General features: G+C 43.9%; 2 long non-coding RNA genes across 2 annotated transcripts in view; both read left to right on the top strand.

The window, feature by feature from the left end:
* Positions 1-17,010, top strand: part of LOC309357746 — a 239,822-nt gene that overhangs the window by 153,558 nt on the left and 69,254 nt on the right. The gene's annotated exons all lie outside the window — the stretch shown is intronic.
* On the top strand, positions 12-6,105 carry LOC309357715. The gene is made up of 4 exons (XR_014163187.1): positions 12-778; positions 2,127-2,175; positions 2,580-2,730; positions 5,720-6,105. It is a non-coding gene; the product is annotated as an uncharacterized lncRNA (long non-coding RNA).

Here is a 17,010-nt window from a genome sequence, read left to right as displayed (position 1 = left end):
TTTCAGTGAGTTCTAATTAGGGCTTGGAAAGCACTTAGATCAGTTTAGAGCCTGGTTAGGGTTGAATTAGGGGTTAGCTAGGGTGGGTAACCCAGATTGTTTCCTCGAGGGGAATGTAAAGATCATAGACGAGGCCGGGAGTGTTTTACTTGTAGTGTAAAACCAATAGGCATTCTAGGAGGAATTAGTTTATTCAGAGACAAGCTTAAAGGGTGAAATTTAGGAAAGTTCTCAACTTGCTAGAATTAATTTTAGCCAAGATTTCATTTCATCATCAAAGGAGGGGATTTCTGAATGCCCATTTCAAGGAAGTTCTATGGAGTTTTGTAGTCTAGATCAGGGGGGGGATGTGACCCCACACAGGTGTTTTATACCTCATTTTATGCCTGGCACAGGAGGGGACAAAAGGTTGCCTGCTCTGCACACAATTTCAATTGTTCAAAGAATGTGATTACAATTTGCCTCTATTGTTAAAGCTCAAGCTTGCAGATAATCACTTTGTTTAACTTTGTTTCTCTTCCCTGCATTCTCAGTGGATTTTATTTGAAAAAAGTGTCAGAAATCCCTTTCAAGCTGCATTTATTATTGTTAATAATGGACAAAAGTGTTCCTTTTAAGAACCACCACCAGTACAAAGCAGGAATATTTTACACTGAAGCAGTCCTGTTGCTATTGTAATAGTAATTTTCTTAGCTGTTTGTGGGGGGGAGGGGAGGTGGGCAGTGTACTCAGAGGGAACTATATTGGTCTCAGGAAAGAAAAGAGAAAAATGACAAAGGTGACAGCTTATTAATAGGAATGTTCCTGGTTTTCTACTCACAAAACCATGTAATTGCTGTTGTGGTTAAGTGTGCCAGACAGGCAACAATCTTACAAAATGTCTTTGCCCTGACTATCCCTGACCTGGTTGCCCTCCAGATGTTTTACACCTGAGACAGGCAGGCATCAAAAACCACAGCCTTAATGCGCTGTGAATAACCTTGTCAGATGTATCATGCCTCTGAACACCAGTTGCTGAGAGTTGCAGTTGAAAGAATTCTGGCCAATATAAGTTAACAAAAACTAATCCATTCAAAAGTTTGTAATCCTTGTCAGAATACATACTTTTGAATGGATTAGTTTTTGTTACAATTGACTATTGATTTGCGAGTAGGGACCACTCCCATTATTATATTGGCCAGAGTTCTTGGTGTGCTTTTTTCTTGGTATATTTAATAACAAGAACTCCAACTTATTTAACGAGAGTTACAGTTGGGCAGAATGCTGTTGTACTCGGGCTTCCCACAGGCATCTGGTTGGCCACTGTGAGAACAGCATGCTGGACTAGATGTGCACACTGGCCAGTCGTGACCGACTCTAGGATTGCGCGCTCATCTCACTCAAGAGGCCGGGAGCCGGCGCCGTCCGAAGACACTTCAGGGTCATGTGACCAGCGTGACGAAGCTGCAACTGGCGAGCCAGCACCAGTGCCGCACATGGAAACGCCGTTTACCTTCCCGCTATAAAGCGGTACTTGTTTATCTACTTGTACTTAGGGGTGCTTTCGAACTGCTAGGTGGGCAGGAGCTGGGACCGAACGGTGGGAGCTCACCCCACTGCGGGGATTCGAACCGCCAACCTTACGATCAGCAAGTCCTAGCCACTGAGGTTTTACCCACAGCGCCACCTGCGTCTCTCATAGGTTTGACTGCAGAACATCAAAAGCTTTTGTTGGACTGGGGATGGGAAACCTTGGGCCCAGGGGCCAAATGCAACTCTCGAAGCTTCACTGCCTGGCCCTTGGAACTCTCTCCAGACCACACCTTCACGCCCTTGGTCACACTCCTCCCTGCCTTCACCTCTTGACTGTGTTCTTTTTGGGTGGCATGTGTCCTTGAACTCTGATTCTGTCTGTTGTTTGCCTGGATGGAGGATAGAGAGGGGTGTATGAATATCTGTCAAATCTAGCCTATTGTACAAAGGCAGTGTTTTTTCTCTTTAAAAATGTTTAGGAGTACTCCCATTTTGACTCAAGAAAACCACCATTTTATAGTTCAAATTGGGAAAAATAAATACAGCAAAAGGACAAAAGGACAAAGAACACGCATTATCACACAACACCATTGTCCCATCTTTTGTTTTTACAGAGTCATCATTAACTTTACACTTCTTTGCTGGCTGTGATGATGAAAAATGGTTAGTAATTTTCCTACTCATTTTGAAATACTGCCCCTCAATGAGGCCAAACTTTCATCAGTAAAACACCGCACATCCACATTCCACACTGCTTCACACATTAAACACTCACTTCTGTCTGAAACTCAGGAAACACCATGACAGGAAATGAGGTCACCATCGGGATTAGCAAGAGAACTGACTTTTCACTATGTTATTCAATGGAACTGACAATTCACCATGCTAGAGAAGAAACTAAAAAATAAAATAAAAACATTTTTTTTAGTTTCTTCACCCGTTAGGATTCACAAAATATTTAGGGGTATGTGTATTCCTGCATCCCCCCAGGAAAAGAAACACTGTACAAAGGTAACATTTGCATTTGTTGCTCCACCTCCTTTTGCATGGCATGTGGCCCTCGGAAGGTTGCCCAAGATGGGAATGTGGCCCTTGGGCTGAATTGTTTTCTTCTCAGCCTCTGAACGTAGGGAATAAAGTACCCCATGCACCTTTACCTGAGAGAAGTTTACAGCTGCCATCCCAGCATTAGCAGAAGAGTACCTGACAGAGGAACAGGTGAGTGAGTTGTTCCTTGACTGCTCTCCCTCCTCTTATACCTCCTCTCCTCATCGTTCAGCCCAGACACTGAGATCGAGCTCCAAGGGCCTTCTGGCAGTTCCCTCACTGCGAGAAGTGAGGTTACAGGGAACCAGGCAGAGGGCCTTCTCAGTAGTGGCGCCTGCCCTGTGGAACACCCTCCCAGCAGATGTCAAGGCAATAAACAACTATTTCACTTTTAAAAGACGCCTGTTTAGGGAAGTTTTTAATGTCTGATGCTGTGTTGTTTTTGATATTTGGTTGGAAACTGCCCAGACTGGCTGGGGAGACCCAGTTAGATGGGCGGGGTATAAATTAATTATTATTATTATTATTATTATTATTATTATTATTATTATTATTATTATTATGTGCAAGGAGCTCACTTGCACCTGCCTCCTCCTCCTGCCACTGGGAAGTAAAACATTCTGAAGCTACAGCTGGCTTGGGCAAGGCTGTAAGTGACTGTGGCTAAACAGCTTTCAGATTGCTGCTATGCAAGCTACAGAGAGAGAGAGAGAGAGAGAGAGAGAGAGAGAGAGAGAGAGAGAGAGAGAGAGGTGCACACACACATACATCAACCTACACTGAGCTGCTTAGAAACACTGTGCACTGGAAAGGAGACCACTGTGCTTTTCAAGCCCACGATGCATGTAATTGCAACCATAGTGATAACAGTGATTTAAAAATTCAAAACTGCATCATTTTTTTAAAAAAAAATCACATGCCCAGCTTCACCAACATACATCCCCAACTTTAGCGGTGCTGTTTTTCAGTAAGCTGGAAATAAAAGGAAATTTTCCCGATTCCTATTTCTTGTGCTGGTCTCACCTCTCTCCATTTTGAAGTTTTCTTTGCTTCTTGACTCCGGAGTCTTTCTTGATAAAACCTTGTGATACACCTTGGGAGAGTTGCTGGCAGTGCTGAGTCTCCCTCCCCATCTCCCCCACCCTGTCATGGCACAGCCAGCCTTAGTCATTATTCTTTGCAGTCTGTCAACACGTTCACATATCCTGAGTCCTCATATCTTTCCCCAACTGGCTATCTTCATTCCTCTATTTCTAGTCTCGCAGCCTTCATGAACTAATGACTACTGTCTCAGCAGAACTCTTCGCTGATGGGCTTGTTCCCTTCTTTTCAAAGAGTTCCAGGCTGTGATCACTGTCATTTCTTAGCTCCAGTCCTCTGCCCTTACATGCTAACACCAGGAGTCTGACAGCTGCAGAAGTGACAGTCATTGAAATAGGTGAAATGCCATGGGCAAACTGGAAATCCAGGGAATGTGGTCATGGCTCCAAGGACCTGGGAAAGGCCTTCCAGGTTATGGGCAGAAATGTAGAGCCTTAGTCATCTGGATGCACTATTTATTCAAATCCCCAAAGGGCTATCGCACAGAAGAGGGCCAAGACTTGTTCTTTGTTGCTCAAGGGGGCAAAAGTCCAGATTGAATGAGCTAAAGTTATTAGAGGGTAGATTTCAACTGAGCATTAGCAGAAATGTCCTGCTGGTCAAAGCAATTCAACAACAGAAGCAATTAACCTAGAGGGCTCTGTGTGTGTCAGACCTTCCAAGTGTCCCTATTTTCCAGGGACATCCCCGATTTACAGAAACTGTCCTGGTTTCTGATTTGATCCCAGAATGCCCCGCTTTTCCTTAGGACACCACTATTTTCATTGGAGAAATGTTGAAGGGTATGGAGTTATCTGACCCCTAAGCCATCTGAAGACAACCCTGTATGGGGAAGGTTTTTTAAAAAAATGTTTTCTGTTTATATATGTTGGAAGCCACCCAGAATGGCAGCCCAGTCAGATGGGTGGGTTATAAATAGTAAAGTTCTTCTGATTATTATTATTATAGAATAGGACGTCCCTATTTTCATCAGAGAAATGTTGGAGGGTATGGTGTGTGCGTGTTTGTGTGGACTGCCCTTCACTGGAGGCCTGCAGTGGTTGGGCGTAATTTAGCACTGAATCTCCTGTACTAAGCAGGGAATCAAAAAAGACGTTTTACAATTCTAGGATTCTATTTCTATTTCTTTCTTCTAACCAATCTCAAGGCTTTAAAGGTAGCCTGCTTCCATCATAGCATCGTTTACTTTAGTCTGAGCTTCTGATTTCCTGTGCAAATTGAAGACACGAGGGTTCTGGTCTGGATCAGGACCTGTGTGTGTTCATATGAAGATTAAAGCTCCAAGCCCCAAACTGACGCATACTGACAATTTGTATAAAATAAAAGGTGAAAAGGGTAAAGGACCCCTGGATGGTTAAGCCCAGTGAAAGGCGACTATGGGGTTGCAGCGCTCATCTCACTTTCAGGCTGAGGGAGCCAGCGTTTGTCCACAGACAGCTTTCCGGGTCATGTGGCCAGCATGACTAAACTACTTCTGGTGCAATGGAAGGAACACCGTGACGGAAACTAAAGTGCATGGAAACGTTGTTTACCTTCCCACCACAGCGGTGCCTATTTATCTACTTGCACTGGTGTGCTTTCTAACTGCTAGGTTGGCAGGAGCTGGGACAGAGCAACTGGAGATCACTCCATTGCAGGGATTCAAACCACCAACCTTCAGATCAGTGGTTTAGACCGCTGAGGTCTGTATAAAATACCTTGTACTTAAAGGCATAGCTATGTAGCTAATGTGATGTGTAGTTTGGCCCTCACAGTAAAATAAGGTTCAAGTATTGTTTTGGGGAACTGTAAGTAGGTTTTCTTTAATACCCAGTTTCCCTTATATACCTAACCAGAAGCTCGTTCAGTTTCCTTGGAGGGCTTTGGAGAAGTGATTCTATTTTTGCTTGGTAATTATTATGGATCCTTTTGGGAATCCTCTTCCCTTGCCCATCATCCCAAATGCTAGTACAGCAGGATGTACAGAGTTTGGAAAGTCTGCAAGGAGGCAACTGCAGTTCAATAACTGGAAGTGCCTCCACTAAACACAAACCCCACCAATCTGTTTTGTTTTTTTCAGGTTTCATCATGTGAGAGTAATTACCAAGACTGCTGAATTGTCACGAGGCAGAATAAAATAAAGATTACAAAGAACTTTGCTCACTAAGAAGCGGCTCCATAAATGATAATAAAGCTCTCAGAAGCAAATAAACAATTGAACTGAAACTGCAGAGAGGTATGAAAACGCCAGCTACATATTGACGTCCTAATTGACTTATGGGGAAAAGGTCTGGATTTGAACCCAGTGAAATAAATACCCTTAAACTAGAATTATTTGGGTGTAAAGCCAAATGACTAATTTGGAGAGGCTTATTCAAAAATAAAAATGCAGAAAGAAAACAAAACACAGTCCGAGGACATTTTTGTACTGAAGATCATCTTTAACTGGGATTTTATGGTTTGGCCTTTTAAACATGCTGGGAGGTAAGGAAAGAGGGGGGAGTATCTATTCCCCCAAGTCAAAACCATTAAAGTAAAAAATGGGTTTCGATAAAGCATGACATAAAAACAAGAAATAACTGTAAATGCAATAGAAAGTAAATGGCATCACCTTCTCCTCCTCCCCCCCCCCCAAGTCAGAGCTGCCCGTTGTGACCGCATTTTTGTGGCTGCAACGTGATCGCAATCCGGACCTCATTTCAAGGAATTTACAGCTTATGGTAATATAAAAATGATTCTGCAAGCACACACAAGCATTTCTGTTTTGCCTGAAAAATTAAGCGTGAGAAGCTATTTGGCCTCGCTCCCACCTTGTTCTCGAGCTGAGCAATACTTTACTAAGCTGGGCAAAGTTGGGTATCATTTGTAGATATAATTTGTTCCTTTTCTGGGTTGATCCGGGTGATTAGTTGAGGCAAACCCCCAAAGCAAAAACATTAGAATGTAAAAGAAAGCATCCTAATGATTCAGCCCAAGCTCCATGTTTCTAGACCACATTGTTTTCAACAGCCTCTGGGAGGTTTGCCTCTAGGAAGCTTGTGAACAGACATGCTATGCCAATACCAGCCCTGGGAGGGCATCCATTTTGCCTGCTCACTGCCCATTGGTTTGCTTCTCTTTCTGTGCCCAAACTGCAACAGCTCCCAGAGAAATAGGGAGCAAGGCATGTGGAGGTTATGTCTCCCCCTCCTCACTCCTTTCACTGCTTTATGGACAGGCAAGGCCCAGGAAGCTCCAGGGATTGCTGATGGGCACCTGGAGGGCACCAGGTTGGGTAGTGCTGGTGTAAGTCTCATTCACAATTTGACTGTTTTCTTTTGCATCGCAAAAATCCGTGGCTCTTCCTTTTTACTGAAACTCAGCCTGCTCAAGAGATCTGATGGATGAATGGCTTCTTAATTTCCAAACTCAAGATGAGGCCCTATTCTGAATGAAGAGGCTGCATAATGAACCTCAAAATAAGTGATTGCCAAAATCCGAAAGCGGAAACACAATGCGAAAAAGGTGGAAAGGGAGAACAGGATAAAAAGAAGAAAGAACGATTTGATGTGCACAGTGGGGCTCTATTTCTTCAACAATGGATGGCAGCTCAACATCCCAGAATATTACTATGCGCCACTTAATATTTCAATGCAAAACTGTACAATTCAGTTCCTCCATTGCAAGAGTCACAGTTTCCTTCCAGGCTGTAATATATGTGAGCTCATCTCCATTGCTGTCACCCACTTGCTGCGGGAAAGGCTGATTGACAAGTGATAATCAGGAGGAAATAAGTTTGCATTTAATATTTTATTATTTCTGCTTGAGCAAATGTGTGGGGTGCTTCATGCTGTGCATAAAAGTTCCTGCTTACAGCTGGTACACTGAAGAGGGGCAGTTTCGGTAAAGAATGACCTGCTAGATCTGGACTTCAATAAAGGGATACTTTACAAGGCAACTGGGAATCTGCTGCTTTTAAATGGGGGTGGGAGTGATTATGTAGGAAACTGCCTTATATAGAGTCAGATTGTTGCTCCGTCGAGCTGAGTATTATCTACATTGACTGGCAGCAACTCTCTAGGGTTTCAGGCAATGAATATTCCCAGATTTACCAGGAGATGCTGATGGGGATTGGGCCTGGGGCATTCTACACAGACCCTCCAAGTGTCCCTATTTTTACAGAAGCCACCTTGGCTTCTGGTTCGATCTCAGAATGTCCTGCTTTTCCTTAGGACATCCTTGGAGAAATGCTGGAGGATATGTACTGCATGCAAAGCAGACACTCTACCACTGATGGTCAGATACCCCTAAGGAGCTCATTTTGTTTTATGTTGTTTTATATGTTTTAAAATATTCCTAGGCTTCTCTGTCAGGGAATACCTATCCAAAGTTGCTATGCTCTGCCCAGTGGCGTAGCATGGGTTGTCAGCACCCGGGGCAAGGCAAGTAATTTGCGCCCCCTAACCCATGGATTTGCGCCCCCTAACCCTAACCCCCAGATGTTGCGCCCGGTGCGGCCGGGCCCCCCTGCACCCCCCACGCTACGCCACTGGCTCTGCCTCCACTGGTTCTGAATATGCTTCTGAATACCAGTTGCTGGAAACCACAGAAGAGGAAAGTGATCTTGTGGTTGGGTCCTATTTGCAGGACGAGGGGTTTCCCAAGGGGATCTGGTCGGTCACTGTGAGAATAGGATGCTGGACTAGACCAGCCTTCTGGTCTGATCCAGCAGCAAGGCTCTTCTTACATTCTTGCGCCTTATCTAAACACGACCCCCATCTACCTGTGCTTGTGGCCCATTGTCTTTTGATGCAAGTGGCAGCAGCAAGACCCCACGTTTGACAACCAGCGAGCCCTTCAGCGTTCCTTATTTAACATTCCAAGGCTCGCCAGCCACCGAACTTCCATACTTTGATGCCGTGCCAGTTCAGCAGAGTTATTTTTTCGGCTGCACGTCGAGTATTAATTTCCGTTAACACTTTGCCCTATTAATCACTTTAACAATCAAATTAAGACAATTATTTTAATGAGCTAATGGATAGTAAAGAGCGGAAGACACACATTTATGACCACTTACAGCCAGAAGACTTTGATAAAAGTCAGCCTTGTCAATAATATATTAGACCATAAATGTGCTCCGCCAGGGGCAGGAGGATGGGATGGTGACTGTGATGGATTTAAATACTAGGGTGCCTCTGTTGCCGCTGTAATGTTTATGGCCTCAGTGACTATTACAACCAAATGTCAGTCATGGGGAATATATATAGGCTGGGATTCATTCCTCCCGGGTGCTTCATTTATGAAGGCACATGGTCATACCACTCCTGTCCATCTGTGGCCACCTCTCCTAATTCCTGCCCCAAAACATGCAAGTTCTTACTTGGAAGGAAGAAAGAGATCTTTACTCAGGGAAATAGCAGTCCAGGCTCAGCAACAGACACAGTGCTCAGGAATCACAGCTCAAGAGTTCAAAAGCTAGGCAAGAAATGCAAAGCTGGAGAGAAGTGACAAAGATGTTCCAACAAATTTCCACACCCCACCCACCAAGCTTTTGAATTTGAGGCATAGCATGCTCACTTGCAAGGCTCACTAACCTTACAGGAATGTTGGAATTGCAAATTCTCACTCAGTCGGGTGGGGTGAATCTGCTTCCATCAGCAAAGGCAGCACCTTGATATACAGGCAACAAGGCTGAACCCTCCTGTTAGTCTCCTGTTCAGCTGCTGCCACCTCCTGTTCCTCCTCCCCACTTGAGCCACTGGGTCTGACTCGGTGTAAGGCACGTTCCTATGTTCCTAATTGTAAGGCATCTTAGAAGAATTTGTATCCTCAAAGGTGGGCTGTAAGTAATTATAATGAAGACATAATACACTGGTTTCCACGTGCTTGGGACAAAAGGGTTTCTTGTTGCAGTCAATGCCTCATTAGCAGCCATTGTGCCCCATCAATGATCAGGCAATACTAAAGATTAAAGGAGTAGTCACTCTGGAGAACAGAACTCTGGGGCTCACTATGCAGCCTACAGTGTACCCATTGAATCACCCTTTTGTAGAATCATGGAAGGGCTATCGAAGGTAATCTACTCCAGTCCTCTTCTGATGCAAGAAATCCACTGCTATAGCATCCCTGATAGGTAATCATCCAGCTTCCACTTGAAAACCTCTAATGAAAGGGAGTCTACATCCTTCCAAGGTCACCTGATCCACTGTCTCACAACTTGTACAGTCAGGAAGTTCTTCCTAAATCCATTTTCTTGTAACTTGAAGCCACTGAACACAAGATCATGAGAAAAAGAAGCTGGATCAGGCTTGCGACTCATCTAGTCCACCATCCTGTTCTTACAGTGGCCAACCAGGTGGGTATCTATGGGAAGCCTACAAACAGGACCTGAGCACAAGAGCACTCTCCCTTCCTGCTATTTCCAGCAACTGCTTTTCAGAGGCAGTAAAGGTAAAAGGTTAAGGACCCCTGGATAGTTAGGTTCAGTCAAAGGCAACTATGGGGTGCGGCGCTCATCTCACTTTTCAGGCTGAGGGAGCTGGCGTTTGTCCACAGACAACTTTCTGGGTCATGTGGCCAGCATGACTAAACAGCTTCTGGCACAATGGAAGCCAGAGCGAACAGAAACACTGTGCATCCAACAGTGAAGATGGATCATAGCCATCACGATTGGTAGCCATTGATATCCCTATCCTCCGTTAATTTGCTGGATCCCATTTTAAACTGGGTTTGGGTCCTACCACCTGAAGCAAGGAGAAAATACATCTTGTTCATGATACATGTGACAGCGCTTCAGATGGTATCTTCTTAATTATCTCTCCTCCAGGCTATTGTAGCTCAGCGGATGTATCTGAGCAGCCATGCGGGTGTTGCAGAAAGAATGAATGGCAGAAGCAAAGGAAGGTTGACGTTGCCATCCAACCCAGACAGGGAAGCAGATGCTGGGATCCAAGAGGTGCATGCTGATTAGGAAGCATGGAGTGAAACCTCTTGCACCAAGAGTCTGGAGGGGAACCTGCCATCCATGGAGGACTCTTTCTCGCTTTGGGGGCTTATGCTAGTCCTGGTGCCCTCTTCAGGGTCTTTGCAACCTTTGATGTATCGATGAACGTCATGCCATGAAATTATTTTGGGGAAAGGTGCATATTTATTCTCTCTTACCCTACCCTTTCAGATACAGTAACTGAGGCAGAAATGATGGATGCCTTACCCAAGGGAACACAGCGCAACTGATAAACTGAGCTGAATATATAAGTCAAGAGCTGCAAATCCTTAGCCCACAACTTTGCTGTGAGAGCCTCAGAAATCCCAGAAGTATCTGGTGGATGACTGTTGGATAAAGACCACTGGGCAAAATAGGTCTTTGATCTGACTCTCTGCAAAACGTCCTGTGGCCTATTTGCTGTTTTTGCAAGCAGAGATGTACAGCCAAAGGGTTTCATCCAATGCTAGTCTGACTCAGAGTAGACCCTTTGAAATATATGAGTATGGCTTGGTACCATTAAATTTAATGGGTCTGCTCTGAGTAGTAGCAGAACATGTGCTTTGCATATAAAAGGTTATATATTCAGGGCTGCAAATGTCCTCTGTCTGAAACTGCAGAGAGCTTCTGCCTCAGTCAATCTAGACAAGGCTGAGCTAGGAGGGTGAACACTCTGGAAGCTTCCTGTGTTCCCTAAGAATCCCTTCCCATTAGCTTTCTTCCATTATTGCTTTGAGAGCCATCTCCAGATGAAATTTATTAACATTCATTTTTAAATTAGGCATCTGAAAAGACACTGTATCCTGGACCTCAGGTTTGTCGGCAGCTCGTGAGCAGAGAAAGTTCCTACCCATTAAGGGAATTCATTAAATCACATTCATGGAGGTGATGGCTCTCCTGATGAACTAAGGACTGGGAACTTCTCTTTCAATGCAACTCCATACTTTTCATAATTTAAGCCCTAGCACTGGAGTGAGCGGGGACTATAAAATGATTACATTTCAGGTACTTTTTTTGAATTTTCTGCTCAGGGTCTTCCATGCCAATTACAGTTTCAAATCTTGAAAACTTTAACCTTTTTTAAATTGCAAAGTCAATCCCCACCCTGCAGCAATATATAAATATATTGCATGTGTATATGAATTCATGACCACAGAATTCTCATTAATTCGAATCCAGTTTAAATGGAGAAGCTCAGGTGAATACTAGCAAATAGTTTTGTATATTTAGGTTGGCTGTTTTAAATTTTAAAGTGCTCAGCACTTTTTCCTACACTTTTGCCAACATTGAGAATTGCTGTGCTTTTTCTTGATCTTCCAATTTTGTATAGCACTCCAGTATTTGTCTCTAAATTCAGGTCCCGACCCCCCACTGAAATGGATCGGTGTCTTTGCTTTTCTCATTTGATTGTCTCATAAAATGCATATACTGCTGGACTGTAAAACAAATACAACCTCAAAGAAGTTTACAAAAAGAATAAAGCAATGAAATTATTGGTAAAAGCGATTAAAAACAATTATCTAAAACTTTTCAAAGAATACTTAAAATCAATAATAAGCTAAATACCTGATTAAAACACTCAGTGCTTTTTTTTTTCTTTAAAAATGTTTAGGGGTACTCTCATTTTGACTCGAGAAAATCACCATTTTACATTTCAAATCGGGAAAAATATATACAGTAAATGGACAAAAGTACAAAGATTCACAAAATGTTTAGGGGTATGTGTAGCCCTGAGTCTCCCCAGAAAAAAAGCACTGAAAACACATTTTACATACCTGGATAGACTTGCCAAAACAAAAATGTTTGTAGCAGGCACAGAAAAGAGTACAGTGAAGACACCTGCCTGTTATGGATAGGCAGGAATTCTCATAGTGTAGGTGCTGCCACACCGAAAGCTTGGTTTCTTACAAATGCAAAAGAAGTATTATGTGGAACATTTTCTCCCAAAGAATCCCAGTTACTGTAATTTACTCCTCACAGAGCTACAATCCCCAGTAGCCTTAACAAACTATTAGTTCCGGGAATTCTTGGGCAACAGTCTGATATAAATGTATGGTATGTACAAAGCCCCAAAGTCTTCCTATTCTTGTTACGTGCCCTAGGAGTGGGGGAATCAGGCCCAGCCCACCCACGAGGCCAGGTGAGGGGGCTGCCTCAGGTGGCAAGGTCCCCAGGGACAGCAAATCCCCTCCCTTGTTCCTGATATTGATCTTTACTCATCCCTTCTTCCCTGGTGAGGAAGGGGGTGCCCTATTTTGGGGGTTGGCTGGTACTTGAGAGAACATATGCACCAGCTTTGGAATACAGTGGTACCTCGGGTTACATACGCTTCGGGTTATATACGCTTCAGGTTACAGACTCCGCTAATCCAGAAATCGTGCTTCGGGTTAAGAACTTGGCTTCAGGATGAGAACAGAAATCGTGCTCCGGCGGTGTGGCAGCAGCAGCAGGCCCCATTAGCTAAAGTGGTGCTTCAGGTTAAGTACAGTTTCAGGTTAAGTACGGACCTCTGGAACGAATTAAGTACTTAACCCGAGGTACTACTGTATATTTGGTGGGAGGGATACCACTCCATACCATATTGGCCCGAATATAAGCCACATCTTTAAAACTGGAGGGGTGGGGATAAAAAAAAGAGAAAATACCTGAATATAAGCCTCTCCCTTCCTCGCTGTTCCTGGCTGCATACTGGGCAGGGGGGGGAGCCGTGCTGCGTTGCCGGCAGCCTTTCCCCTTCCTCGCTCTCTTCCTTCCTGGCCTTGGGGGAGAGGACGGGGCACTTCGCTGTGCTCCTGGTGCTGTTTTCTCCACGCTCCTGGCTGCATACCGTAAGGTTGCCAATATAAGCTACACTTTAAATTTTCACAGTCGGAATTTGGGGGGAAAGTGCAGCTTATATTTGGGCCAATACGGTACAGTGGTACTTCGGGTTAAGAACTTAATTCGTTCTGGAGATTAGTTCTTAACCTGAAACTGTTCTTAACCTGAAGCACCACTTTAGCTAATGGGGCCTCCCGTTGTTGCCGTGCCACTGCTGCGTGATTTCTGTTCTCATCCTGAAGCAAAGTTCTTAACCATAGGTACTATTTCTGGGTTAGCGAAGTCTGTAACCTGAAGCGCCTGTAACCTGAAGCGTATGTAACCCGAGGTACCACTGTACTTCTACTCCATCCTTTCCACATTGCTGTCATGTGCTCAGTAGTGCATTGTAAGATCCAAATCCTTTGCCTTTAGTTTCCTCACCATGACACACTGGTAGGATTGCTCTGTAAGAACTCCAGAATCATCTGGCACGAATTGTTTCTCTGCCCTGCACGCCATAGCACCTATGCCATGAGGCGCTCTGTCTGCCCCGCTCACCCCACATCCGTATTATCTTCTCTGCTTGGTGCTGCTGCCTCCCCTGGTGGGAAAGGAAATTACGGCAACCTGTGTCGACCGTTGCTAGGCAACAACTGAAGGACACTCTCCTCCATCATTTCTAGATCGATAGGGGGTGATGAAGGAGCACATCCTGCAGGGTCCTAGCAACAGCTGTGTGTCTCGCCTGGCCCTTCTTGGGTGTTGGAGACATGAATAAAGTATATGTATTTGTGTTGGTGGGGGGTATCTCAGCAGCAGGCTCCTCCCCCTGACCCACATGCATGCTTAGAAGGTCTGCAAAGGGTCCCCAGGGTTACAGTTGTGCATGCGCAGAGTTATGGAAAGCACATGAAATTATGTGCAGTCAGGAAAAGGATTTGGCAAATGAGCCAAGGAAGGATGATCCATGAGTAGCGGAACAGAACTGGAAGCCAACCTCCAGCTCAACTCTGAACCAATGGCTCCTAAAAGTGTGACAAATGGCACTCATGGTACCACTGAAGAAACAGCTAAAAGCAAAAACGAGAGACTCTGATTATTGCTTTGGTCAGTAGCATTTTTAAAATTCAATATAACCAAAATAGCAAGAGTCCGAGGGCTCCACAGGTGACATCGGCAGTTGTGGGTAGATTTATTTAGATAATCATATATTAAGCTAAATGACATCTCGTGAACATTCAGCTATGCCCGATGTTTATATGCACATTAATTCAGATAATGAAACTGCTGGACACTCAAGGAGAAGGGAGAGGCTGAATTATACGAATTGTATTATTGTATGAATTCCTGAAAATCAGTGCATACTTTGAAGAAATAGTAGTAGGTGCAGATTCCATGTTTAAAAGAATTCAGGGAATGAACCCTGCTAGAGCTCAATTTCAAAAATAAAATTCAGGAAAGATGGAAAGTACAGAGAACAGAGTACTAATAATCATTAACACAAACACCTATTTTAATGCACAGCAAAAGTGGAGCATTTTAATCTAGCTTTGTTGTCTTCAATGCAATATTATTGTATCAGATGTCACTTCTCTGTAAGTCAATACGGAGTAAATTGACGCTTTGTATTGAGAAGCACGACTGCAATTTCAAGGTCCCACCCCCCCCCTTCTGGATTTTTGCCCTGTGGGGCTGGAAGGGCCATCACATTGTTACATCAGGTTCTACTAATATAGTTTTCATTTTGAGTCTGACACCATTAGCTACCTGTGGCGTTGGCATTTCTGTGACTAGCGCACCTGTGTTTTTACATTAACTGCGCACATAGCCAGAGGCTATTCTTATTTCTGTCACTCTAGAGATACAAGGGGCTCAGATATTCACCTCCACTCTTCCTGCTTTCTCTCTGGTAAAAGCTTAATTTCAGTTCCAATTGATTGCAACAAACCTTGGGCTCACTTGTCTCAGTCCTGGCTACCCAGAATCACAGAATTAGAATCCAGAAATTGGCGACAAGCTGCTTTGGGTGTGTGTGTGTTTAAGATGGAGCCAATTTCCCTGGAGCCAATTTCCCTTCATTTGTATCTATGTGTGCAACTTTGAGAGAACTTTCAGAGTAAGTGGGTACTCACAGTGGAGGGGTATGTTGAAAGTACCCATGGGTTCTCTCATTGCCCCACACCACCTGTGACTGATCTGTGGGCACTGTCTCTCACTGACATCCCAACACAACTCTTGGGAAGGGCTACTGAAGGGCAGCTGCATTGATTCCTGGCAGGGCTGATCACAGTTGCCTGACAGGGGAAGGCAGCCCTGAAACAACCTGAGGTGCAGTGATCCCCAGTGGGTCCTGGCAGTGTTACTGGTCTCTCTGGCAGCTAAAGTATATGTGATAACCCTTTCCTCATCCAGTATATGAAGTCCCTGTCCTAGTTTTTGGTAGCTGAAAAGTTTTGCATTTCAGAATCTCAGAAATCACACACACACACACACACTATTTTTAATAATGTACATTTTAAAAGTAATGGGAGAGATTCTGTGGTGAATTTTCAAATTGTAGAAACCCAGATTCAGCAGGTATATTGAAAAATCATTCTTGTATAATGCCTCCCAGTATTATATAAAACGATGCATTTGCTTTAAAAATATGTGTGACACCCAAAGAGATTGTAATTGCCATGGCCCTAGGAGTGGGGTCCCCTACTTCAGGGGATGGAATCAGGATGAGAGAGAGAATTGCCCTCAGGGCCAGTCCCAGATGGACATAACCAAGCAGAAGCACTTGCACAAGAGGATTCTATTGTGAGAAAAATTCTCCAGTTTAATATCAATTTGCCCTCCTCTGACTCCAAGGATCCCTGCTCAGAAGCCCTACTGGAACCACTGTGTCCCCCCCCCCCTCCACTGGAGTCAATGATTACTAAAGCAGGCTGGGCCTTTTAAATAAAGAAGCTTCTCTAAGAGAAGGTGGAGTGAACTACTTAGAGTTGCCACCCCTATTTAAGGCTCAGTGTAAGGAAGACTGATGCTAAAACAACATTTGAGCTCTGCTCTTATGGGGTCTTTAGCCATAGCACTGCAAGGAGCTGTCCAGGGTGCTACTGAAGCCTTGCCTCATCTCTGCAGCCTCGGCTTTTTCATCCAACTGAAAAACAAAATTATATTGACCCCAACAATAGTTAATTGAAGAACATTGTCTACTGGCTTGAACACTATTTCCTGTGCAAGGTACATTATCAGAGTTGCAAGGGGCAAAATGAAGAACTTGAATCAAAAATCTGCTGAAATGTTAGTACTACCACTTGAATGTCAGTGTTACAGAATTTGGAGTTTTATTTTTGGAGATATTCCTTCACTAACCCAATGCTTATTCATTTCCCAGTCAGTATCACATGCCTTTTTTATATATCGAACAACCAGCGTACATGGCACAGAAGCAAAATGCAAAGTTCCTACCCCAAGACAGTTACAATCTAAATTCACAGAACATTACTGATATAATTTACTCCTGAACTTCTACAGCAACAACAAAACCACACCTCCTATATTATTATTATTATTATTATTATTATTATTATTATTATTATGCATCAACTATGCCATATTCC

The sequence above is a fragment of the Podarcis melisellensis genome, assembly GCF_964234715.1.
Source record: "Podarcis melisellensis genome assembly, chromosome: 15".
Classification (NCBI taxonomy): Eukaryota; Metazoa; Chordata; class Lepidosauria; order Squamata; family Lacertidae; genus Podarcis; species Podarcis melisellensis.
Note: the sequence above shows the minus strand (reverse complement) of the source record. Positions and strands in the feature narration are given on the sequence as shown.